At 34.6% G+C, this 27809-nt stretch overlaps 1 long non-coding RNA gene across 2 annotated transcripts in view; it reads right to left on the reverse strand.

Moving 5' to 3' along the window:
• LOC114929307 (uncharacterized) overlaps nt 1-27809 on the reverse strand; it is a 245511-nt gene that overhangs the window by 190914 nt on the left and 26788 nt on the right. For both annotated transcript variants that reach the window (XR_014924140.1, XR_014924139.1), the window contains exons 4-5: nt 24667-25150; nt 24326-24369 (exon numbers count right to left, since the gene is read on the reverse strand). This is a non-coding gene — a long non-coding RNA (uncharacterized LOC114929307). The remainder of the gene's footprint in view (nt 1-24325; nt 24370-24666; nt 25151-27809) is intronic.

Consider the following 27809-nt stretch of genomic DNA (forward strand, 5'->3'; position numbering starts at 1 on the left):
TTTATTATCGATAGGATTAACCGAGCAAAAGGCACATGAGACAACGCGAAAGCTGCGAATCGCTTTTAATGTGCATCATAACTCGCTACGTAGTGTTAATCTATATAAATGTTGCTACATTTAATCTGTAAGTATAGATTGTGTTTAAAAACTCTTGTAAAAAAACGGAAGAATCTTCATTTATCACTTGGAAAGAATATTGTCAATTGAGAATAAAGTCCAGTTATAACTATACCAAACAAGCGCTCCTACCTATCACTATTTTTCGGTTCGGAAAAAGTACGTTTCATCCACATCATGCATCATAGGTCTTTATATATATATTTCCCTTATTGTGATAAATTACACACCTAGAATTCAATTGTACGAATAAAGAGAGAGAAGTATGTCGCATTTTTGTATTGATCTATCTCATATCCTTATTATAATTTAAACGCTTCGATAAATATGAAATGCTACATCTTTTTGTATCTAAATTTTATAAGATATAAAAACGACTTATAAATACAAGCCCGATTATAAATAAAAAATAAAAAAATGCTCGATAAAACATGTGCCGGTGTATATGTGTGTTTCAGCGTTTATTCTCCTTAAAATATGTCGTTGAAAAAAATCTCGATATCGTTTGTTGGATTTGTTTCTCTTCTATTTTTTTTTTCTTGTTACCTCTTGACGCGAGATATTTCTCGCGCCCGCCGTGGCGAGATTTTTCAATCTCTTAATTCGGCCAATCATCTCACGAATATCCGTGTGAAGCGCGCAGGCGTTTCCAATTCAGTTTACCGTGAGTGCAATAAAGTCTAATTACTCCGGCAAACTGCCCGTGCTGAACCGTCACAGGCACTTTCCGAGAGTGCATCGCGCACGGCTATGATATTTCATTTGCAGGCGCAGTACGTATATAAGTTTTGAGCAGCGAATAAATAAAACTAACGCGGAGAAAAGCACCGGATCGCGGAAAGGTAATGCCGAAAAAAAAGAGAAAAAAAGAGAGAGAGAGAGACGGCCACACATCGACGAGGAAAGGAAGGACGATGAAAATGCACCAGGTACTACTGTATCGCTCTCGATTTAATGCCTCGCTAATAAATCGCCAGTTTACACTGCAGGCGATAACTGTATTCCGTAACGCAGCAGTTCCATGCCTCCGCCAACGATCGTTATTTCGTTTTTCTTTCGTGCATCGCTGCACCTTCAAGTTCGGAAAAGTTTATGTAAAATATACGATAGATACGCACGTGCGTATGTTTTTATTCCGATACGAATTTTATGAGTTTGATATCTAATTAATAATTCTAATTAATAATAATCTAATTAATAATTGTTTAATGTAATAATTAATTTAATTAATAATTGTGCCGTGTGACAGTACATTCTACTTTCTTTGAAAGTTAATGTCATATTGATAAAGTAAATAATTTTATATAGAAAAATAATTATAGAAAAATTTATATTTGCAGAGAATATATATTTTTCATATAAAATGGTATAAAAAACGTGATAGCGCGAAAAATACTTGCAAACTTTTCAGTTATATCCATTTCACTGTTATTTTATACAATTTGCTCGTATATGGTCATCGTGTTTTCTATTGTTTATTTAATTTTTCATATTTTACACGCGTTTGTGCAATTTTATTTAGCCGACGGAAAATACATATTTTTAAGAAAATGCAACAAAGTCAATATATAATATAATTTTGTTTTTGTTTCGTAAATGTCTTAAAATGTTCCAACGTGCAAGTATACAATAAAAATATATAACAAATAAATATTGAAGTTTTCCTATCACGATATAAAATTCCACGTTATCTAGAATTTTAATTGTATTTATTATCCCCCTCTCTTTGCAAACTTTCAATTCCTATTCTATTCGCGTATATAAAATGGCTGTTTTACTTAATTAAGAACAAGTAGTTTTTAAAAACACATTTTTATCCTAATTATCTTCCATAATTAATGTTTGCTGTTATCTAAATAAAATTATATAGATGATCATCTAAATGAAACTTTGGCATCATTTTATCTTTATATAGATAATATAAAAATATGTATTATTTATACCTGCATCTTAAATGAAAAAAAGTATTATCTTCACTAAATTATCTAGAATAATTTCCAAATAATTTTGGTTCACAATCATAGCACATAAAATACTTAAATAATAGAACTTAAGCATTAAGCGATAAAAATTGATAAGTAAAAATATGAATACATATATTTTTATATCCCTTTTATAATTTATATATTTTTTTATAACTGTGTTTACATAAGCAGTCACATAAAAATTATTATTTACAAAATTATCTAGATCAATCGCCATATAATTTTATCTTTGATCTGAGATGAATTTACATATTTTTATCTTATCTTTATCTAGCTAATTCAAAAATCCTCTAAGTACAATACTGTCTATAATGAATCTTTGAAGTGTATATTGTATATATATATATATATATATATATATATATATATACACTATGTGTATACATGTCGAGACTGTCTTAACTGAACGTTCTAAATCTGTCACTGGACATGGGCGTAGCGCACCCTGCGTCGTATTATCGGCTTCATCGCATATAATCCTCTCTTCGCGTGCACGACACTCGACACGGGTAACCAGATCAAGCCCCGTCCGATTCCATTTGACGCGAAACACCACCGACCGCCGTGCCGGCGGATCCGTCGCGGATACAACGTCTTCCGCTTCCGTCGTAATGGATTCAAGGATCCAACCGTGTACCGCAGGGAGCCACTGTCTCTTCGTAGCGAGCCATCCCTCCCGTCCTCGTCGTACCAGACTTACCTCGCGATCACGACGGATCCTGTTCATATATATCTACATCACCGCAGTCCCTCCGCATCGTAGCCGCCGTTTCGAGCTTTTGCTCCTTTTTTCCGTGCCTTATACGAAAAGACTGTGCCGCTTTTGAAGAGTCGTCGCGAAAGGAGCCGGAAGAGCCTTAAAGAGGCTGCTCGGTTTAAAACGGCGCTATATTCCCAACGGGATGGCTTCTCCTCCAAGGATCTGAATAATATCGTGTTCTTCCCCTCCATCTTTTCTGGCTCTACCTTTATCTTTGCTTGCATCCAGCTACTAGCTGCCCTTCTCGTCTTCGATATCCTTGCCAAATTGCCTTTACGGCGCTTTGATTATCATCCTTGGAGTTTCGTGTAGCGAGTAAGAGAGAAAGAGATCGATATTCGAATTTTCCGTCAAACGTGTCACCAGCGTGTGACCTGTATACGATGACGATCGAATCGACGATAGCTCTTGCATTCGTATGCGATTTGCATTAAATGAAATGCAATGTCATCAAAAACAATGATCTTCGATATATATATATATATATATATATGAATTTCATTCGATCAGCATACAGGATGTACGATATGGGCGCAGATACAGATTTGTTATGAATAATGTTATCAGTCAGTATTATTTGTATATATTAACACTTTTCTCTGTTTATTCAGATTTATAAGTTTATTTGTTATTTATGTAATTATCCTGTCAGATATTTTATAACTTAATTGTTCCAATCTGACAAAGTTTTAATTCAAGCAAACACACATAGGTACAGGTCAACTTACATTTTTACACATTTAATTTGATTGCATATAAAATGCGAGAAATGATTTATTTTAATGCAAATTACCGCAGGAAATTAAATATGGAAAACGGAAGCGCATAAAGTGCCATTCGCAGCGAAATTTGCAGAAATATGTGTGTTATCGATATATAAGCAATATTCTTTACTATTCATTTTGTTTTGCGAATTTTACATTTTCCCAATTGTTGTGCGCCCACACGAATAATTAATAAAAATTAAATTTAATTCACGTATTATTATATATATAGCGATACAATATCGTTTCTGAACACAGTTTGCGTCAGCGCGGATTCTATAGAAAATTAGATTTTTCAAAAAACGTGCCATCTCTTTTCATTCTCTCTAATTCTTTTTAAACGCAGTTCTTGAATTACCGCGCAACAAGAAACCCCAATAAATTCCCGTCCGCGAGAGCTGTTATCAGCTGTTCGATCGCGAATTCGCCGCAACAATATGAGACATTTCCATATTCCTCGGATTTTCTCTCCAAAATTATCGCGCGCATCTCTCGAATCGTGCGCGATCAAAGTTACACGCGAATATATATATATCGTACGTATGTTATACCTATCCGTCGTAGACGTGCGACAGCTTTACGCCGCAGAAGTTCCGGTATTACACGCGGATATTCCGCATAAGTATAGCCCGTGTACATGCGCGCCTTACATACGAGATCGGGAATGATGAAGCGCACTGCATACTCTCCCCATATATGCACAACCCCCCACGTTCTCGGCACACCCCGAGTATAACGTTATGCTCCGTGTCCTCAGATATTCAGATTTCACACCGGCGCTTTGTCTTTCGAGGCAGAAAAATATAACAGCAAGGGATGTAAATCGTCGTCATACTTATGTGTTGCATTAAAGCTCTCTCTCTCTCTTTCTCTTTCTCATTCTCGGAGAAAGTACACTCTGTCGCCTTAAATAAAGAAAAGCTCGCGAAAAGTTTTATCCTTACGCTCCTACCGTTGTTATAGCATGGGGTAAAGCGCGTTTTAAAAATATGCGTCGCGAGAGAATATTCGTATGTGTTGTATGTAGGTACATATACAATATATATTTATACACCATTTTCGCGTAAAAAACTGAATTTATTTGTATAATTTGTGATCGGTATAGTATTGATTTTTGGAAAGAGTGTGACGTATTTTTAATGTCACTGAAATATTTCTGTTAGAAGATTATTCGTGTTATCCCATGGAAGATTTCAATGCTTTTAATGCACATTTATTTGGGAAATAAACTTTTATATTTTTTAAAAAATTAATATGGCCTGCAGCGATAGTTATCTTTATAGAAACACAAAGTATTATATTTTCAAATAAACTCCAATCTTATTTACATATATTATCAGATACGAGTATTTTCATAAAGTATTTTATTTTCGAGAACTAAATATTATTACTATATATAACACGTATCTCCAATCATTTGTAATTATACAAATTACGTCGATAAAAAGTCAGTTTGGATAGAATAGAAATGAATATTCAATTGTCTTTTTCTCACAAATACCAGCGCTTTGTCGAGGCTCGATCAGACTTTGCACAACGTCAATTGGCACGTAACTCGCGTTTACCGATCTTTAAAATTAATTTGCTCGCAAACGTTAAACCGCGGGAAACTAGATCGTCCCTCAAAAGAACATGTAATTAAACGCGGCTCGAATTAATGCCTATAATAAAAGTAGGAAGGTTCACTAGCGCCCTTTAATTAAGAACGTCACGTTTCTCCACGCGTATGTACGTGTATCGAACTACTACTCTTGTTATTCTCCCTCCCATGAGCTCCTACGTTTCCTTCTGGAGAGACAGCGCTGAAAAGCGACGGGATAATGACTATGCATAAGGACGCGCAAAGGATTTCATATAAATGATAATGTTCCGGGTAGTTCTTTCCGCTTCCGCTTCCAGAAACGCGGCTCAAAGGAATTACCAATTTCGACGGGACCAAAAGTGGTCGTATGAAAAATATGTTTAAAAATATATCCGCGTCGTACGATGGCCATCATCTCGTCCATCGTTACGTCGTCATTAAATTTTTGCCCCATATATAAAGTCAAAGTAAATTGCCCATTTTAGCAAAGAGAAAGAGAGAGAGAGAGAGAAACGAGCGAAAAAATAATTAAAAATAAATAAATATTTATCATAAATCACGATGATGATTAATATAAAATATATTAACTGAGTTTTATAGTGATAATTATTATGATATTTTAATATTGCGATATAAAGTATTGAAATATTTTAACAGCGGCATGTTTTTTCTGCCGCGTTTCTGTTACGTATACGAACAATTTTACGATTTTGCACGGTCTACGGTTAGACGACTAAAAAGCATGACACGCAATTAAAAATACGTAATGCAGGTGAGAACAAGAGTTGCTATTTTATATATAGTATATACATGCGTTTATTTTTACGCGTTTTCTCCTTCGCAATTAACACTCTACTCTATCGGTACTGAAAATTTAGTTTTATATTTTTTCGTAAGGGAACTCTTATTCGCGAAACACAGATTTTGCACGAACGTGTGAAAGAAATATAAAACTTGTGCAGAGACGATAATTTGAGCACTAGTGGGATTCATTAAATGAAAGGCCGCGAATGTTACAAAGTTGCACATTTGTTGACGTTACCTCTGAAAGTTAGTTAATTAACGTTGTGTTAGAAAAGGAAACTGCATTAGAGGGATGATGAAATCTACTTTACACATTTATAAGGTACTTTCTAAGAATACAAATAGCACATTCAGAAACATATATAAACGATATTTAAAATATAATGTTTCTTAACTGAAAATGTTTAAGTAAACATTTTTCATTTAAAATATTCACGTAAAAATAAGGTTGTGAAAAACATATATGACGAATTATTGCAGTAATTTCTTAAATTTGTATTGCACTTTGTGTTTAAATAATTTGTTGATACTTGGATTTCATTGCTCGCCCCATATCGTAATACTCAATACAAAATTGAAGCTTTCTTTGAATAAAGTAAAATTATTTAAACATGATTGTAACTAAACAATAGCAATAAAAAATATTACCGAGATATTTAAACCATTTAAGCAATTTTCGATCTAAAATCTAAAATATATGGCCTTGTCAATTAGTTTAGGGAACGAAGCTGAATTTTGCATTATTCGCGAAACTCTTGTATGAAGACCAAAAGCAACAACTTTGCGGAGACATTCACCGGAGACAATCCAAAATAATGCACGAAGCCTGCACTTCGATGGCGCGTTCACAAATTTCGATGTCAAATCTAATTATCAGTGAAATACGTAAACAGACTCCTGAGGATCAGAGGCTCTTCCCATTCTCCGGCGCTCTCTCCGACAATATGTAACCAAACTTTGTAATTTCCAAAATTTCGGACGACTGGCGGCCGAGGTGTTTGGGCATTAACGACTTAATTCGCTACATACACGAAACTAAGCAGACGATTCCCGGGGGGTGATCATCCCTTGGTGCACTTAATGGAAATGAATCGTACTTTTAATGAGCACGGCTTATATATATAGCGGGCTATGAATTTGGGATGAAACAAAACTTTGTGACTATTGAGTGAACTTTATGCATGCCGTATGTACTTAACGCTATCCTTATCCCTGTGCGCGACTGTAGTTGCCAAATGAATTATTGTATATTGTTTGACTTCCGACATATCACATATTATATATTTCTACGGTATTTTTTATATTTTATTTAAAAATATTGAAATCGATGTATATTGGATTTTTTTAAAATATTTAAAGATGACTTAATTACTAAATACAGTTTCGAAAAAAGGGATGTTAATTCTGGCAGGTATACGTTGTCTTAATGACTACACATTTGGTGGTAATTATTGTATATTGTTTAACTTCCGATATATCACATATTTTTATATTATATATTTCTATGGTATTTTTTATATTTTATTTAAAAATATTGAAATCGATGTTTATTGGATTTTTTTAAATACAGTTTCGAAAAAAGGGATGTTAATTCTGGCAGGTATACGTTGTCTTAATGACTACACATTTGGTGGTAATTATTGTATATTGTTTGACTTCCGATATATCACATATTTTTATATTATATATTTCTACGGTATTTTTTATATTTTATTAAAAAATATTGAAATCGATGTATATTAGATTTTTTAAAAATATTTAAAGATGACTTAATTACTAAATACAGTTTCGAAAAAAAGGGATGTTAATTCTAGCAGGTATACATTGTCTTAATGACTACACATTTGGTGCGAACTAAAAACTAGGTTTACGTGAATGTAGCGTTCGCAAATGTCGTTTGTCGAGAGAGACGACTCTACAAGAGCATCTTTAACGATCTATTCCTTTCCGCCATCGTGCTCTTCTGCGACGACAAATCACATTCGCAAGCATACTCGTCTCGGCTGCGTTTGATGTGTCATCGTCGCTGTAGCCAGGCGGATGGAAGCTTAGCGCAGCTTATGTATACGAAGGCCGTTCGAATGGACACGCGTGTGAAAAAAGAGAGAGAGAGAAGCGCACGAAACGTTGGGGATATTTTTTCTTCGCGTACTCTTCGGCCGTCTGTCGATAGCAGCAACGTTTGAGAACGGTCTCGAAAAGTGAACCACATACATGCCACCCCGTGTCGGGATCTGTGACACTGTTAAAACGGAGTAGAATGGCAGTTTGAGTGCTCGCTTGTCGCTTCATCTACGTAAATGCATTTCTTGTCGCCGTTATTAATCGCCAGGCACAAGCATTTCTCGCACTCGTGCGCTTCATCATCAAGATATTTAATAACGTTATATATTTGTATGAAATAATTTTTAAAAAAATTATGTTTTTAAAATAAATTACATATAAAATTTCAGGTACATATCGAATAAAATATAGCTTAGAGAAACTTTGTACTTTTTATTTTTGTCCGACAATGAGAAAATTAAACGAATCGCGGGAAAATATGTTTGCTGAAGACCGCGCTTTCTTCAAGATCGGTCATGTTAATGGCAGAAATACGATTTAGTGCGAGAGAACATTCTCATCGTTTGCCCGCATTCGCCCCGTGGTGCACTTAATGGAAACGTCCCACGTTCGATAACGATAGCCATGCCTGAGGTCTCGATATCATCCACGCTTAATGACATTCGCGGGAGTATATACAGTAGGCGGTGTACGATGATAAATCAACACACCGAGAAATGTACTTTTGCAAAGCGGTCATCTGCACCTGATACCATTCCAACCTCGAGTATTATAAAATATTTGTATTCTCCATTCAAGAATTACGTAAATGTGCAAATGAGCCTTTCTGTTTAACGATACGAGCAAACAGTTTACGGAATAATAATTAATAATAAAAATAATGGAAGTACATAAAATAATAATTAATCATTTTGTACAAATCACATTCATATAAAATAAATATAAGAAAAGAGAGAAATATAAGAAAATAATCATGACAAGTAAATGACATTCGCAATATTGTGCTTTCAAATAATGATAGAATATTAATTAATAATAAATAGTGACATAAATAATTTACCAAAAGAATAATTGACAAATAATTCGAATAATTGCAGAAGAAATACGCGCTTTCTCTTCTTCAAGTATCACAATCTTTCATTCTTTTCGAGCCGTTCTATTCCACGATGTGTGTTCGCTTTGCGCGAGGTTTAAAACTCCAACGACAATTAACGCGCTAACATCAAAATATTCCGATGGCTCGGATTATCTGTCGTAACGGATGCAACGCAACAATTCGTGATTGTTCACCAGAAAGTTCCATTTTTGTCCCGCATCTGTCCCTTTCTCCCGGGGCTGCCAGGTACTGGGCGGCACACAATGTCGATAGCAGCGGCTTGCAGCGGCCGGAATGATTTCCGGTTAATATCCCGCCGACCGGCTCGACCGGGTAGATATAATTAAAAACCTCGGCGTTCTCTCTCTCTCTCTCTCTCCCTCTGCGGATCGCCCGCCACCGCGAAATTGCATGTAAAATTGGGCCGAGTCGGCCGCACGCGCGCGCAACACACTGCAAAACGTAGCCGTGTTGCAGTAACGTTGATATACCGCGCGGCCGGCCGCACCGCAAAACCTCAACGCGAGTTCGCCGTAGGTAGGTAATTTTGCAGAGGGCCAGTTGCAGGAATCAAAGTGGCGAGCGGACGAAGGGAAAAGGGAGAGGGAGAGAAAGGTTACTATACGGGGCTCTGGCTCGCTAGCTGCGTGGGGTTGACAAGAGGCTGCAGCAAGGGACGGAGGAGAAGGGTAGTAGAAATCCCGAATTCGGGGCAGGTGTCAAGTGCAGTTCTCCGGTATTTCTACCGCCAAACACGTTGCTTTAACCGCGACTCGCGTTACTTTACGCGCACGCGCGCGCAAGATGTATAAATATATTTGATTTTCTCTCTCTCTCTCTCTTTCTCTTTGCCGGGGGTTGTGATTTACGGCGCCCGAGTACGGATTTTGAGGTAGCTCGGAGCTTTCTGAGTGCCCAGGCCATCATTCCGGGCGAAAGGGATGGACCGGAAGGCCGCGAAGCACGACAGGAAATATCGACCTCGGGATACATTGAAATGTTTAATATTCTCGCGCGAGATAAATATCACGCGTTACGTCTGTGACGCTCGCGATACAGTATATCGATATATCTTGTTTTCTGCGATACAAAATATTTATATATATATATAAAAGAATATAGAAAAATACATGTATGTATGCACATTGCTCTCTTTCTTTCGGAGCTTTGATTAATAAAATCGGAGCGTGCGAATCGAGCGAGATACGTTGTATATACACATATTCGCACCAACGCGAAATGTGTGAGATTTTGACGGATCGCACCCGGGGACGAACAAATATTGACAGTAAATTTGTCCGCGCGTGACCGGCGCGCGTGAAACCCATCAAGAGACATATCCTGATAACATATTCATAAGGGAGAGATGCAAAGCGTTGCGCGCGACGTGTCCTCCCTTTTTTTTTTTTTCCTCTCACGTCTTCGCATCGTCACGTCGTCACGCATCCTTTGAGACATTTTGAGAGACAGCTCCGTCTCTCTCCTACCCGCGAGAACATCACCGTACCACGCCGGACTATTTATATCTATTTCGCCCGCATCGTGACACAGCGGTGGCTGCAAATGGCACGTTCTCTCGCGAAACGTTCTCATCTCAAATGGCGCGTTAGCAGTAACATGAGCGTCAGACGTGGTGGACCGAATGCAATACATCGCATGATAAACCGCGCGATCGGAATAAATCGAGCTACATTTCGAGACGTCGAAGGACCGCGTGAATTATGTCGTTAAGCGTCGACACGTTAGATTCGATGGCACTGAATGGCAAACGAATTGCACGAATATATCCCTACGAGATGTCGGAATGTTTAATCAAATTGAAATTCAATCGATGAATAGTATAGCGAGACCAGAAATATGAAATATGTATATATATATATATATATATATATATATATATACGCCAAATACTGTCATTTTATTACATCTTTTAATTTACGATTTTTGATCCTCTAAAAAGAATAAATAAAATGATCAACTCTGTCTGTGCAAATAATCAATATTCTATACATAGCAAATCGATACAAAATGTATATATTTCTTCGTTTCGGTAGCGCGATACTGTTATCTTTAAATATGTATACGACAAAATAAATTAATAAAACTATTTTTTATCACGCGATATACGAAATAATTGATATACTTATAGCTCTGTACTCTGTGCAAAACGTTGCACCGAAAAAAAAATAGAGAATACTATTAAAGAGACATTCATAAAACATTCATTCTCGAAAATAATCCAAATCATTTGCAAGCAAGTAGCATCGCAGAAATTTAAAATCAATTCTAACGTAATTGCAGAGCCCCGGGCGCTTTGGACGATTATCAGTTCGCGGACGGTTGGTCATTTAAAGCGGACGTACATAGAGTATTAATATTTCATGAAATTAATAATTATCGGCTCGGGGTGTTTATATCAATTAAACGGCTGAAATAATCATGGTTCGATAGTCATAAAGGGCGTATCGACGTTGGTCCACCGATCGAGAAAGAGAGAGAGAGCGATAAACATTAAAATATACATGTGGTATTGACACGCGCGAGCGCGAAATTCGTGCGTACGCTTTGACAGATTAAAATATATAAATTAATGCACACTTACATACGCGTGTATAATCGGCTTAATGTTCCGCGGTTGCCGCGAAATTACACCCAGTCAAGTTATTCGCGACAAAAGGAGCGAGAAGACGGATATAGCGAGAGAGGAAATCGCGAATAAGGGATGCCGAGACTTGGCAGAGCAAGACAAGCAAGAAGTTAGTAATTTTCCACGTTGCCGTGGATATAGACTATATTAAAAGGGTAATACGACAGCGTGGCATTATCGAATAAGCAACGATCGGCTGCACCTGTATCTTTCATCAGCATCGTTTCATTACATGGTTGCAACAAAGATGTTCCACTTGAATTTTTGATGTATAACATCGCGACGATTAACAAAATTTTCAAACAATTTTTTTCTATACCGAGGAGCATATATTTATTTCAACGTTCAAACGTTTTCAATTATACAAAGTGTCCTAGATTCGTGAAATCTTGTTTTTAAATGATCTATAATTTGTGACAAAATTCAAGACAAAATATATTTTCACGTGAAAGAAATTATGCATAAATCGAGAATGCAACAAATATATTGCATGTTATATACCGCGCACTATGAATATTTGAATCTCTAAATGTTCAATACGGTTAATTTAAAAGATTAATTTTTGCGACGTTGAAATCATCAATTTGGAATTGGAGCGAGCTTGGAGCGATAACGCGATAGGTTACGTCAAGTAAATTTGACAGATGAGCATTAAAAAGCAATAAATCATAAATAACATTTGTGCGAGCATCAAATCCAACATTCCAATTTGTAGAAAAAAAGTGTAAAATTGATGCAGGCAAATTGTTACCGTCCGATTAAAGATATCGATCAATTGCTATCAATTGTTATTGTGAAACAAAAATTTTCAAACAATTTTTTTCTATACCGAGGAGCATATATTTATTTCAACATTCAAACGTTTTCAATTATACACAGTGTCCTAGATTCGTAAAATCTGTTTTTAGATGATCTATAATTTGTGACAAAATTCAAGACAAAATTTATTTTCACGTGAATTCATATTGGTTATTTTACATTTTAGATAACATTTATTATTTGTGTACATTAAATAAAATATAACAATATATGTATAAAAATAGGAAAAGTATAAAAATGTTTAAGAATTAAAGAAAATGAATTGTGTCATAAAAACTACTAAATTTTAAATTCAAAATATATTTCATTCCAAATGTATCTTACTTCTAATTTTTAATCTTTTGCTTAGTATCAATTATTCGTACGTGCGTGATTAACGGGTGCATAGAAAAAAGAAATATAAATATAAATGTGCAAGTTTTTACACTCTTTCGCTCTCTTAGTTCATAAAAGTTGCATTCTTGCGTGAAAATTTTCATGAATCTTATATCTTACCAGAAGAACAGACGACAGAGCAAAGGCGGATTCATAAGGAAAGAGAGAGAGAGAGAGGCAGAGAAAATATATAGAAACCTTCACACACACGCGCACATACTTTCTTCTTTCCTTTGAAAGATTCAGACACGTTGGTATATTTTCGCTTTTAGCACGCCTCTATCTTTATTTTTTCATTAAAAGATATATAGGTTCATTACAAAATAATTGCGATGCTCTGTTTATTCCAGTCTCTCAATTATTCCATTTGATCTGAATTTTAAATTGAGCGTAATATAATATTACATTCGAATTATCCGTATATTAAATTAATCAAATCCAGAATACACGATTAATAATAAAAAGAATACGTGAAAAATTATTACGAATCTTCGATATCTCCATCGATTTCGATAAAGCATAAGTGAATTGATTAAAAACAGGTTTCACGTGGCAAACACAACGACATTTTAACTATGCCAACAATCAAGGAGTCTGCGAAGGGCCTCAAACTCTATGTGCTACAAGGTAGGAATTCCCTTTGATGCCTATATATATGGGTATTGGGCGCGGGTTGCTAACCGATTGTGTTACCCTAGTACATAGCCGCGTCAGATTAGTGTGTGTACGCGCTCTGCGAGATGAGTGTGTACGATAAAATATATGCGTGTGTGTTCTGATCACCCCACGGAAGCATGAAGTCTCTACATAAACTGACCGCGACTACTCCAGGAAGTGGCTTCTATTATCGATCCCCTATTACCGAACACCCGACAATGTTTAGTAGTCATGCGCTCGAGTTTATCAGCACTTAAACTAAATCAGAAAGATCGATATAATGATGCATTGTATATGTTAATATTTGAAGATATGATATCACAAGAGTAGACTACTAAAAATCTTTTTTATCTCATGGTAAAATACTCTTGATTATCGTGGACATAATTGCAACATGATTATGCATGTTTTATATGCATTTATATATATCGGCTATTTGCTTTGTAATTTTTTACTATTTTTCAGTCTTTTCCAAATTTTTTTCCTAATTTCTAAATATGCTTAAATTTATCTTTTATTAAAAATCTATCAAAATTACGCGCGGAAAGAGAAATCTATTTTGAATAGAATCTTCGCAAGATATGTAGAAGTAATATTCTATTAAGTAATCAAGGATATTAATTCTTGATTCAATATTTGATAATATAATTTTCAGATAGACACAGATTTGACTTAACTTATTTATCTATTCATATAATTTCGACTGGATTTCTAATTTGGATAATTACTGATATGTGGTATTATTAAATCATTGATTATATACTAAAATCATCACCTCTGTTATTAGATCGCCTATTATTATATATTCCGAATGATATATTGATATTAATGTGATTAATTAAGCTTACGTTTAACAATTACTTTTAATAATTACATTATCGTTAAACATCAGCTATTCAACAAAATGTAAGATGATATCATTAATAATAATCAGGCAAGTAATTAATAATACACTGAATAATCAAGTTTATTTTAATATACTATCCTAATAGCATAATATTTTTATTTTACATTTTTTATATGTATTCAAAATTATTAAAAAAAATATATATATATATTTTCCTTAAAAATAATCTAAGTGTCAAAAATAAAAATTAAAAAGAAAAGAAAAACTTTTCCAATATTTATCTATTTGAAACAAAAGAATATAGAATAAATTTAATATTCTTTTTAATAATGACAGATGTCACAAATTTTTAGTTTTTTATACTATTATCCTTAGTATATAAGAATTTTTGTCAAGAAAAAGATGATTTCGTAGATGCAAGATTTATACATAATTTTTGCATATACTAAATCTTTATACATATTCATTTTGATTTACATCTACATACATATATGTTTATAAGAATCTAAAAAAAGAAAAGTATGGGATAGAAGGTTTAAAAGGATAGACAGAAAAAAAAGAGAAAGAAACATAGAACGATAAGCGCTCATTAAGTGAATGCATTTAACTATTGCAACTGATCGTTTGCAGAAGTACACGCGGTCGGCGCTCACCTAATGCAGTTCGCATTAACTCTAGGGAATACTTTTGTCCGCAATACCACCTCCGGGAAAGACGAGTTGGAGGGTGAGAGGATTATGTATGAAATTCAGGTGTAATAATTGTCTGCTGCCGGAGATTGGTTTAGACGTTACATCGTCGATGCGATAGAGAGGCACGGGGAACTGCTGTTTCCTATTGTACAGCTAATTACATCGGGGATCCAGGGACCATGGCGAAGCGGTACCGAAATTAACTAATCCAACGATGAAAGAACCCGCGATACTAAACACTCGTTCTCGCATAAACCGCGATGATATCGGTCCTGCGCAGTGCTCTAAATAACGAGTGCTAACAGGTTTTGTTGGGGAAAAAGGAATAGAAAAAATAGTTTTTATCGCTGAATTTCTCATATAGGTATATCATATCATATATCATGTCAAATATCATATCTATATTTTATATATACACACACATATAGTATATATAAAATATAAATAGATATAGATATGATATACGATATATATGAAACTTGATTATTTTTTTATGTAATACTAAAATAATAAAAAAATAATACAAAGAATAAAGACGGTAATTAAAAGATATTATAATTTGCTTTAGAGTATTTTAGAATATATTTAAAGTTTGAATTAACGTTCGAACACAAAAATCGCTGTTGCAAAATTTTTCTAATGAAACACACCCGCTTACTTCTTGTTAGCTTTTTTTCCCGGACTATTTGTCTATGCGGCCTCCGTTTCGGCGACTCCGCTATTAGAAAAAAAAAAAAGCTGCGAGGAAATTGCGCGCATTAATGGGTCGCAAGTTCTCGCTCATGAGTCCCTAATGAAATTCACGGGTGTTTCGAAACGACGTTCGCGAAGGAAGGGAAAGGGAACGAAGCTTTATTAAACCCCGGATTAAATAGCTGGAATTATTCAAAAGCTCAATTATCAGCTTATTGTCGGTCTAGCTGGCGCTACGGGGCTAAAGCCGTGGGAAGGACGCAGATGCTGCGCGCGCGATGACCCGTTTCTCTATGTTCGCGTTTTCGTACGACCCAACATCTACAGAGCCGGAGAGAGAGAGAGAGAGAGAGAGCCCTCTTACCTCCTCGCATGCTCGCGACAGCCCAGGAATAAGGAGGATTTTTAGTAGTCCGTGGTGCAAACGAACACAAACTCGAGATATATCAACACACGCGGACGGGCTGCGCCGAAGAACGGCGTTTTACACAGGCACGCGTTTTACGGTGCTCCATTTTAATCCGTTTTACCAGGGCTAGGACGGCGCGGACAGCCTTATTTTCTTCAAGAGCGTTTTTTTCCCGCGCAGGTCCAACTACGGAAAAACTACCGCCTCTAGAGTCTCTATCCACTGGCTTAACTTTCCGGAAGAAATGCGCGCGTACGTGTACAGAGTAAGCGGGTATCGGCTTTCTGTACTCGAGGGACGAAAAAGTGTTTTACCGTGAGATGCTCGCCTTGTGATGCTTCTTGCATTCCTTTATTTATTTGATTAACTGTCGAAGAAAAAAATTAACCGACCTTCATTTTCCAATTAGATTCCTAAATAGATGCGTCAAAGAAACAAGAAGTGTTACGGCATTATAATTTAATTACTTAATTGTACGATGTGATTGGCTCGCGAACGTGAAATAGAGAGAGGGATATAAATTCATATAGATTATGCGTATAAATTAACGCCGTCATTAAGGCCATTGATATTCTTCATTAAATGGGGTAATAGAAAATCAATTTACACTATATATTAATGTTTTAAGTTTGTTTAGAGAGAAAATGAAATAAAAACTATATCGTATTTTGCTAATTATAATTAAATTTCATTATTACTGCAATAATAATATTAAAACAAAGCTAATCGTTTTGCAAACATAATTTACATACGGTATTTGTATTTTCTGGCATTTTCAAAACACATTTCGTTAATTACTGCAAATTTTCAAATATATTATAGATGTTATTACGTGCTATTTCGAAATAGAGAGATTTGAATATTTGATTTTTGTTGGTGTATTTTTTGTGTTATTGGGAATTAGGCGTGTTTTACGTTGCATGGATAATAAACAGAGTGTTCAAATGAGTCTCGTGAGGCGTGGTGATATCGCGCGCTGTCATTAAAGCACCGCTCGCGCTGTTAATTAATTGATTAACAATTGATCGTATGACGGATTGAATATGTATGCAACGGACGCGCGAGCAGGTCGAAAGATAGCCCGACAAGGGCGCTTTAACGTGATAGGAGACAAGAGCGGCGACGCCATGTATAAGGGGTGATTGCTCGTGATAATGAGTCATTAGCGACGAGGACATGAGAGCGTGACATTGCCCGAGCATGACCGACGTGTACATGTATAGAAACATATAGGTCATTCGAAAACACGTTACTGATTCCGTCGCAATTATATAAAAAAATTGTACTACCTTCAATTATTGTAAAGATTTAATCAGAGCGTTGTGTATGTATTGTATGTCTGTGCCCTTAAATAAAAATTCATTGAATATATTTGCTAAAATAATATTATTGTTATCATATAAAATATATATAAAATATATATAAAATGTAAATGTTATATATAATAAATAATAAACAAAGTAATATTATTGTTATTATACCACTTAATTTCTATGGTAATATTTCATGAACGACATTAATTAAATTTTTATGTTTCTAAAAATTGTATAATAATAATAATAATAATAATAATGAAAAAGTGAATAGTTAGCTTCGCTTGTACGCATTTCATAAAATATTTTAAACAATTAATATTAAAATTATTAAATTTTTAATAGTTGTGAAAGGTTTTAATGGATTAATGGAATTTATAAGGTACGCGAGTTATGATACCTTCGCATTTTTAAAATTGGAAAACGCGAGAAACTCGAGATGCCTTTCATATAGTCTTTCTCTCCCAATCACAGTATCTGACGGGAAATAGCTAACCTTCCATCCACGTGGAGAGGCAGTCATATCAAGGCTAAATAAATTCTAGACATCGCGTTTGCGTCATTTCGTTGCAAGGGACTCTCGTTTCGAAGGCGACAGGATTACGCGGTGGAGCATCGTACATGCAATTTCCGGATCTTATCACGCCGATACGATAGAGACAGCCACGTATTTCATGAATAAAACACGCATAGATATGCGTACGTACTGACAAGTTTCGGAAAAAGGATGGTCCCGTGAATGTGAACTGAGAGAGGCCAGCACATTGCCGTGTATACTATATACATATATATATTTTGCGTCCCGAGCACGGAATAAAAACAAAGTTTCCGGCCGAGACGCGCAGATGGTACTTTCGCAAATTTGACATCGAATCCGTCGATTCTCAGAGAGAGCTCTCGTAACGTGTTTCGGTAACTTTGGTTACACGTTGTGCATTGTTCCGAATGCACCAGGCAGTATCGAGTTTTGAGAGAAAAGTTTAGTTACACTACGCTATATAGTCGCGCGCGAGGACTTTTCCATCAACATTTTATTAAATACAAGTGAATTATCAAGCGCGCTGAATGAGAATTGTTTTCAGTTGGCAGGGGATGCGCGACCGTGATATTTCATTTCCAGGAATTATTATTCATTCACCACGATATACATGTTTACAAAGTTGGATTATATATCTCCTGTTCTCTCATAGACACTACGAAGCACGTATGTCCAACAAAAACATATATTACACATTTCGTCAGAATGCTGTCAACTATAAATCAACCGGATAAAAACCGGGTAATTAAATCAATATGCATAACATATATTTCTTAGAAATATATTTCAGAGAGATGTACGTTTAAATATTGCAACAATTTAATGCAATTATTTTAATCCTAATAATGGTTGTGATTTGACATATTTCCTTAAAACATCATAGAATGCATTTTGTGAAAGTTTTCACTTGAAAGCTGAAAACACCTAACTACTCTTTTACCTAATTAATTCTACACATATTGCACATTGTAAATTAATGTTTACTCAATCCTTCCGCCATATCGTTCTCCTCTCTATATAAAATATACTCGCATAATTAACCGGGTGTACCTGACTCTCCGGCGTATGTTGGTAAGTAAATTCGGCCTGAATTACCGCGCTAACATCGGGCTTAATTAATTACGTTCGCGTTATAATATCACTCATACCTGTCAGCAACGAAATCGCCCACGAATGCATATCTTTCCTTTCCTCTTTGACAAACACATTGACCGCGATCATGTAACCGCAATCGCAGTGTTTTCAGGAAGTTTGGCAACGCGAGGAGCTTGTTCGCAGAGTCATCATGTGCGAGAAAGAGGGTAGGTCGCGAAACTAGAAAGCGGCTTTAGAATTTAATGCGTGGGAGATTTCGGCTTGCGGAAGCATTCGAACGTATCCGGCTTGGTTTTGTCGTTCCTATGGGAACGTTAAAGGAAAGAAAAAGTGTGAACGAGAGAGAAAGAAAGAGAGAGGAACGAAGAAGAATAGAGATATACCTAACTAGAAAGGGAAGAAAAGAGAGAGAGAGAGAGAGAGAGAGAGAGAAGAGGGATGGGATTCACGAATAAGTATGCGGAGGACCGAAAGCTCCGGGTTTTCACGGCGACGGCGGTATGAATATTTAAACGGATGTAAATTGCGAATTAACTATTGATAAAAACAAACCAGCTTGTGTTAAGCCTTCCTCGTAAATCACCCCCTATACGGAATGGAGAAGGGAGAAAGAAAGAGCGAGAGAACAACCGAGGAATACTGCACGAATTTTAGAGAAAAAAAGTTGTAGGGTGCCCTTTTCCAACGCTTACATCGATACCAAATATTTTTAGTGTTCGAATAAAAATACCCTTTATACGAGGAGCCATCATAAAAAATGTAATTCAAAAGAATTTATTTTTTATAACAAAAAATGTTTCTGTGATCAAAGCGCCTGATTGAGAAAATCAGAACGTCATCAACGTATGTATGTTAGTAATCTCTCATTCGCATAAATTTATTGCAATATGTATAACAATTATTATTTTATATCAAAATCTGATAAATATTTGCGAAGAGAAACTCGATGGAGAATTTTATTACCAAAATTCAGAATTTTAAAATAAATACTGAACGTTAAATTTTCAAGCAAATTTTTGGCATTTGATTGTTCGACACAATATAACTATAAATGAATGTCCGATCTCTGTCAAATTGAAATAATTCTCGTGTCAGCGTGACTTTGCGAATCGCCGATCGATGTCATCGCGGTGTGATTTTTTTTCCTTCGATATTCGACATCAACCCAGCATTGTCGGCATACCGCGAAATCGCCGAATAAAAACTTTCGAGTCATGGCCGAGACATCGTTCAGAAATAAAACGTCCCGCAGGAGTAATATAGCGTTAGCTAGCTCTATTACCGGGAGATCTATTACCGGTAACGCAGTCACCATCGAGAAACCGAGTTACTATCCGCTATATCCGCAGTAGTTGCTCTCTTATATGCACACGTACGTACACGCACGAAAAGATTCATCGCGCGTGTACGCGTGCGGATGCACGGACGATTCGGGTAGAGAAGACGGCATACCTTGTATGTAGAGACCGTCCGGAGTCTGCAGTGAAGGATGAGACGGAGAAGGATCGCGATCGGGCGCGCGAGTGAGTGAAAGGGTACATGGGGGAAGATTATAGGCACGTATTGGCGCATCGGCCCCCTGGGTTCACCCCGGGTGTACGGGCAGGGCATGGGGATATAAATGTAATCCAGAACCCAGACGTGACGTACATAGCTGCCTAGCTCGGCCGCTCGCTTTTCGCCGGTCTCTCTTCTTGTGACTCTTGGCAGTCGCGAGCACGTACATCTACACGACGAGGCTGCGATAGCGAGACTCTGCGCATATATGAGTGTGCGAAGATATATGTATGCTGTGCGTGAGTGTGTGTAGGGAGAGGTGCACGAGACGAGTGGTCGATTTTTCGATATTTATACTTTTCTTTTTATTAGTGATTCCTCTTCGAAATGCAAACTCTTATGTGTTACGTGTTTCATTATACGTGCACTTTTATATGATTTCAATTATTAGTATTTTGCGCGAATGGACGTAAAAGAAATATCAGTGTAATTTTTTTTTTTTTAATATTAATATGAACATTTTGCAACGAAATTGTACTTTTAGGTGTCGTTGTTATTTTCAAGAATACATTTTTTACGATGTGCATTAGCAAATCCTATACATATCCTCTTATCAAATATCCTTGTCAAATATTTACATTAATGTCTGAAAATGATTACGCGACATAAATAAAAAATTGTCACCAGTGTAACGTGTATATATGTATATATATATCTTGTGCTCTCTTGCAAGTTGGTTTTAGAATCAGGAAGATTAAAGACGGAGTTCAATGAAACCGTGACCGATCAAGCGTCTAAAAATAATGTCGGTATGCCAGGATCAGCCGATTGAGAATCACGGACACGTAGGCGCTTAACGAGGGTGCTCGTGCGGAGAGAGCGAAAGGAGGACCATCGGAATATAGGCGACACGAGGCGGCGTATTATAGCTGCCGTCATTTTGCCTCATCGATGGCGACCACCGGAGACGGTATATTGTGTTCGCGCACATTCACGCTTTCCGCTTTATCGATTGTACCGTCATTGAAGATTGTAAGGTTAATTAAGCCCTCTCACTGGCAAAACGTAATTTGCCAGAGTCTATTTATATCTACTTCGGGACGTGTCGAGATTTCTAAATCCTCGGTTAATCGCGATGACACGTGAGATGCGTCAAATATATATAATTCACTAACGTTGTAAAGTGTATATGCAACTTTTATCAGAGTTTGGAATTATTTATAAACCTGACGTTTCTAATTGAAGATTTCTATATACTTGAAGATATCTATATATATATGTACGGTGAGGTGCTTTTATAACGAAAAACGCTTCTTGGAGATCGTTTTTCTTTTGAAGGACCAATATTGCACCTACCTTTCGTTGCTTCTGGCCATATTCTGGTTCAACCTCCAAAGATCGAAAAAGAAGAGAAATTCTCTTTCTATTACCGGCCACGTTTATTGTCACCGACAGATAAGCGCAAAGATTCACGATTTATTAGACCCGTGTGTCATTATCAAAAAAGATACATGTCATTGTCATGTAAAATATTAATTGTAAAGTTTTTTTCGCATAATTTTTCGATTTAAAATGAAGCACAAAACTTGAGAAGAAATTAGATAATGCACAGAGAAAATTAATTGTTCTACTCATTGTCAGAAAATGATTTCAATCATATATTGCAAATATCTGAAATAAAACTCTATAACGCAAACAATATGAATATGAAATTATATAACCATTTAAAAAAACGAATAAATTTTACGAGCGCAAACTGTGAATCGTAATATTTGTGTGGCTCGTAATTCCTTTTACATATATGTAATCTCACTACGCTCAGAAGCGAATCAGGTGAAACACTCATTCATAATAAGTGATTTGATATCAAAAAAAGATAACGAATTTAAAACATTTTTGTATTGTTCTCACACAATTTGTGTAAGAATATTGTATTAATTGATGATGGATTTTTTCATATTGTAAAAATGCCTTTATAAAATTTTATATCTATATTAATATCTCGTTATAATTTTTTACATATCTTTGTATTAATATTATTCTTAACATGATATATGTAAAAAGATATGTATACATATCTTTTAAAATTAAGCATTTAGTCAATCAATTTTCTTAAACAATCTATATTGCACATAAACATTTCTTATTTCCGCAATAAAACTTTGCGAAATCATTATTTTTAGGATCTCATGTTATTTTAATATAATTTAATTGCTCTTTAACTCTCTTTACTGATAAAAAATCAAGTCATCAATCAATATAAAATAGGTTATAACAAATTAGGATGAAATCAGTGCATAAGTTATTATATACAATAATTATCTTAATCATTTACATTACACAATTAAAATTAAAATTATTAACATGTTTTTTATGAAATAAATTAAATAATATCTATTATATAAATGAAATGTTTCTCGTTTTTTTTAAGATAAAATATTCAACCTAATTTGTTCTACCATTTTAAGGCAACGGGTTTATCTATAATCTACAATCTACATTTCTACAAATCTGTTGTCTCAAACTAAAATAAAAATTTTTCATCCTCCTCCTCTCAGGTCAGTTTAGGGTTGTCTTCAGATACGTTTACATGCGCGACTTTTTTTAACTTTTAACGCACCCCTGCATTTATACGCGCGATACTTTAAATCGCACTCTCGCATTTTTAAACTCATAATATTTTGAATAAAAACTTTCGAAAAACACGATCGAAAATAAGGCCGTTTCGTACGAGAATCACTTTGAACACATCGACAAGACATGTCCGTTGGGAGGGGTATATTATATAGTTTCGAAATATAATATCTCATTTACGTGTTTCTAATTATGATAATTAGTGTAGGAAATACTCGCGTGACTCGTAATTCTTGTTGCATGTTATCTCACCACGTTCAGAAGCGTTTCAGAAGGTGAGACATTCATAATGAGTGATACGAGTATGATGAGATCAACGAAAGAGACAACTTTACAACATTCCCGCATAATTTGTATGAGAATGTTATATTAATTGTAGATTTTTGATACTACGCTTTATGAAATTTCGTATTAATATCTCGTTATAACTTTCTATATTTTGTATTAACATTATTTTTTACATATGTAAAAATATATACATATCTTTTAAAATTAACCGTTTTGCTGTCAATCAATTTTCCAGAACAATTTAAATAAATACATTTTTATTCTCGTGATAAAACACATTTGCGAAATATCTCATATTATTTTAATATAATTTAATTGCTCTTTTTAATTCTCTCTAATCTCTGTGATATAAAATCAAGTTATCAATCAATAAGTTATAACAACTTAGGATGAAATCGATGCATTATAAAAATAGTTATTACATAATTATCTTAATCATTTACACAATTAATAATTATTAGGGTATTTTTATAAAATAAATTAAATAAAATGTATTATGTAAAATGAAATGTTTCTTTTCTTATATAAAATATTTCATCAAATTTGTTCTTTTCCTCCATTTTGAGACAACAGGTTTATTTATGATCTACAATCTATACATCTACAAATCCGTTGACTTAAAATAAAATAAAAATATCTCACTCACCGATCGATGAGCAGCAGTGGAGTTGACACGCTACATGTAGAAATCTATAATACATAAATTAAATTATATAACACATCGCCCAAAGTAATCAATATTTCAAAAAAGTATTACACGCACCGAATTTAATATTCGATTCATGCAATAATAAATAGATATAATGAAATATAATGGAATAATTTTATAAATACTGGAAAAAACCTCTTTTTAAGTAGAAACTTTTACATCATTTATATAAACATTTTATTCTCTCGTTTTCTTTTGTTTAAACCTTTAAAATAAATGAACCGAATTACTGCGCAAACAAAATTTATAACAATTAATATATAAATGATAATACTAACCCTAAGGTTGTTCTGTCGATGCCCGATGCCTTTCCTAGGCCTCCTTTTCCGCTCAAGACAACTTCAGTACGTTGTTTCACACGCGCGACATTTTTAATTTTTAATGCACTCCCGCACTTTTACGCGCGATACTTTAAATAGTACTCCCGCACTTGAATGTGCGATGCTTTAAACGGCACTTCCGCATTTTTAAACGCGCGATGCTTTGGACAAAAACTCCCGAAAATCACGATAAAAAATAAGCCCATTTGTACGGAAATCACACTTTAAACATACCGACAAATTGTATAGTTTTGAAATATAATATCTCTTACGTGTCTCTAATTATAATAATTGTAGAAAATAATCGCGTTTTTCGAAAAATAATCTGCCGAGCAGTAACCTTTATCTTCGAGTTTTGAATACCAACTGACTGAATATGTCAACAGTACGGGATGAAGGCAGCTTCGTATGACAATACCATAATTTGTTGTGAGTTGTGACCCTGAAATATTGAGCACATACATATTTTATAATATAAATAAATGAATTTATGCTGAATATTTTGTATTTCAAATAAAATTTGATATATCGTCGTAAATAAAATCTAAAGTTTATTAATTATTAATTAAACAATTAATATATCATGCGACCTTTGTTATGTACGTTAATCACTCGATTCTGCTATTCGTCTCTTATTATGCATTGCCTATCAAAAACAAATATTACAATATATCGATAAAAATTTTAAAAATATCAAAATTTATTTAACATATTTAATATTGATTCATACAGGATTGATACATGTAGGATAGAAGACATAGGATGTCAGAAAGACGAGATATAAACATTATTTTCTACAGAATGAAATGTGACAATTTTCTAACTTCAAGTTATTGTTAGAAAAAGAAATATTATCTGTAAAAGTCACACCGAGATAATAATTTGTAATTTTTATCTCTGTTACTTCGACTCCTACTTGAAATATTCAATGACCGCGCGGAATAATATGCGCCTCGATAAAGATCTACATATCATCACGATACAGTTATGCATTATTTATTAAAAGTTAATTATCATAATTAGTAACATTTCCCGCTATTTTATTTATTCGATAACTCTTTTAATCATTTTATTTCCGCATGAAAGTCAATTCTAAATTTTTTTCGTACGGAGGAAAGTCATCCCCTTGGATTTATTTTGTAGCGTCGATTTCTAAAAGTCATCTCCCCCGATCTAACTAGATATTTTTCCCCGCTAACTGCCTATTATATCGTCGATCAAAATAGCTACGTGCCGTTGTCTTTCGATGGCCGTGTCGGAGCCTGACCCCGGGGATGATAAACGGTGCTTTTCGGACAGGGTGTCGTCCATTAAATGTTAAATGGCGCGCGAGGGACATCAGATATAGAACTGGCGTTTATGCGGCAAGAGGCGAGAGATCGCAAGAGCCCAGCCCGCGACGACGCTTGTGCGAACGTAGGCGTCGCGACGGCTGACGTGTTGTTTGGCTTACAGGAGGGGTGCGTCTCGCTGCGCCGGCGATGGTATAACTACACGGCGCCGAGTTATTACTCCATAACCCCGGTTGCTTTTGCAGGCACAACCGACGAGATAGGCGACGGTACAGCGAGAGCGCGAACAGCAACACGTAGCGTGGCATAATAAACGGCCGACGGTATCATTAAATCGCAATAATGCCGCATGCGCGTTAGTTGAACACTCGTTACGGCGTACAATCCCGGTCCATTCGTCTGCACGTAGGTAGGTAGGAAAAAGGCGGATTAATTATAAAATCCGCTCGTTCGTGTGTTTTTAAGTCAATTTAAATGTCCGATTATGTATAGCTGTAACTATTCGATAAAAAGACAGATCTTTTTTTACTGAAAATTGTCACATTACATTGTGTACAGAATAATTTTTTGTTTACACGTTTTTTATGTATGTATCAATATTAAACAAATTTATGTGTTGAATAAATAACAACTTTAATATATAGATAAAAGCATAGAGCAGCACATATAAACATTTACTAAAGAATATATATATATATATATATATATATATATATATATATATATATATATATACAACTATTTTAAAAAACACTGTAAATCTTCTTATATTGAATATTATTGAAATATAAAAAAGTGTTATATGTAACGAAGCATTATAAAAAATTTAAACTGGCTAACATATTTTTCGGCTTACTGTCTATCTATTAAAGTTAGATGCAGAAAAAGATATTAAATAAAATGTTTACAATTTTTATATTTTTATTATCTTTTATAAATCTTTTATCTTTTAAATTTTATTCTTAATTCTTGTCTATATTTATAAATCTTAAGTTCTCTATATTTTTTAATTCAACATGTGCTTCTTTATGATTCTAATATATTAATTTTAAATTATACAGAAATTTTGAATTATTTATTATTCTCTGCATTTTAATTGTGCACACATTTCGTTTTACTGCGATTCACAGTGATATCTTTAGTTGTTGAAAAAATCTTGTTAAAACTTCATGAAAATTTTTATATTATTATTTTATGCTTCTTTTAAAGTCGGTATAAAAAATAATCACATTATAGTTAGTTATAATGACACGCATGCCGATCATTAAGCACTTACCAACTCTAATAGCAGCACTAGACAATTTCACTGACTTTAATCATGATAGTCGAACGATGTAAATTGTTGTGTAACTATTCTCTACCGACACTTCGCGATATATTATAAAACGGAACGCGGTAGACAAATTTTACAAGCTTTTAAAGAACATAAATATTTGCTGCGGAATGTTTGTGTAATCATAAAATTTATTGAATTTTATTACTAATATTTAAATAATAATTTTTTAGAAGTATATGTAACTTATCAAAATATTTTGTATGATCGATATAATAAAATTGTTTAAAATAAATTAGCTTGTGTGTGCAAGAGACAATAGAGTGATAAATGAGAAAAGAAAACAAGAAAAGAGAGAAGGTAGAATATATAAAAATATAATATTAGACACAGAAACAAAATAAAAAAGGAAATGGAGAAGAAAAAAAAAGAAAAATAATCAATGATGATTAATTCAGGTAGTATAAAAACTTTGCAAGTTCCAAAGTTAATAAATTTGATTTGAAGAAAGACTAAATCTTTCTAAACCAATTTTC

Source organism: Nylanderia fulva, unplaced genomic scaffold (assembly GCF_048542155.1).
Source record: "Nylanderia fulva isolate GAGA-0341 unplaced genomic scaffold, ASM4854215v1 Scaffold14, whole genome shotgun sequence".
Lineage (NCBI taxonomy): Eukaryota > Metazoa > Arthropoda > Insecta > Hymenoptera > Formicidae > Nylanderia > Nylanderia fulva.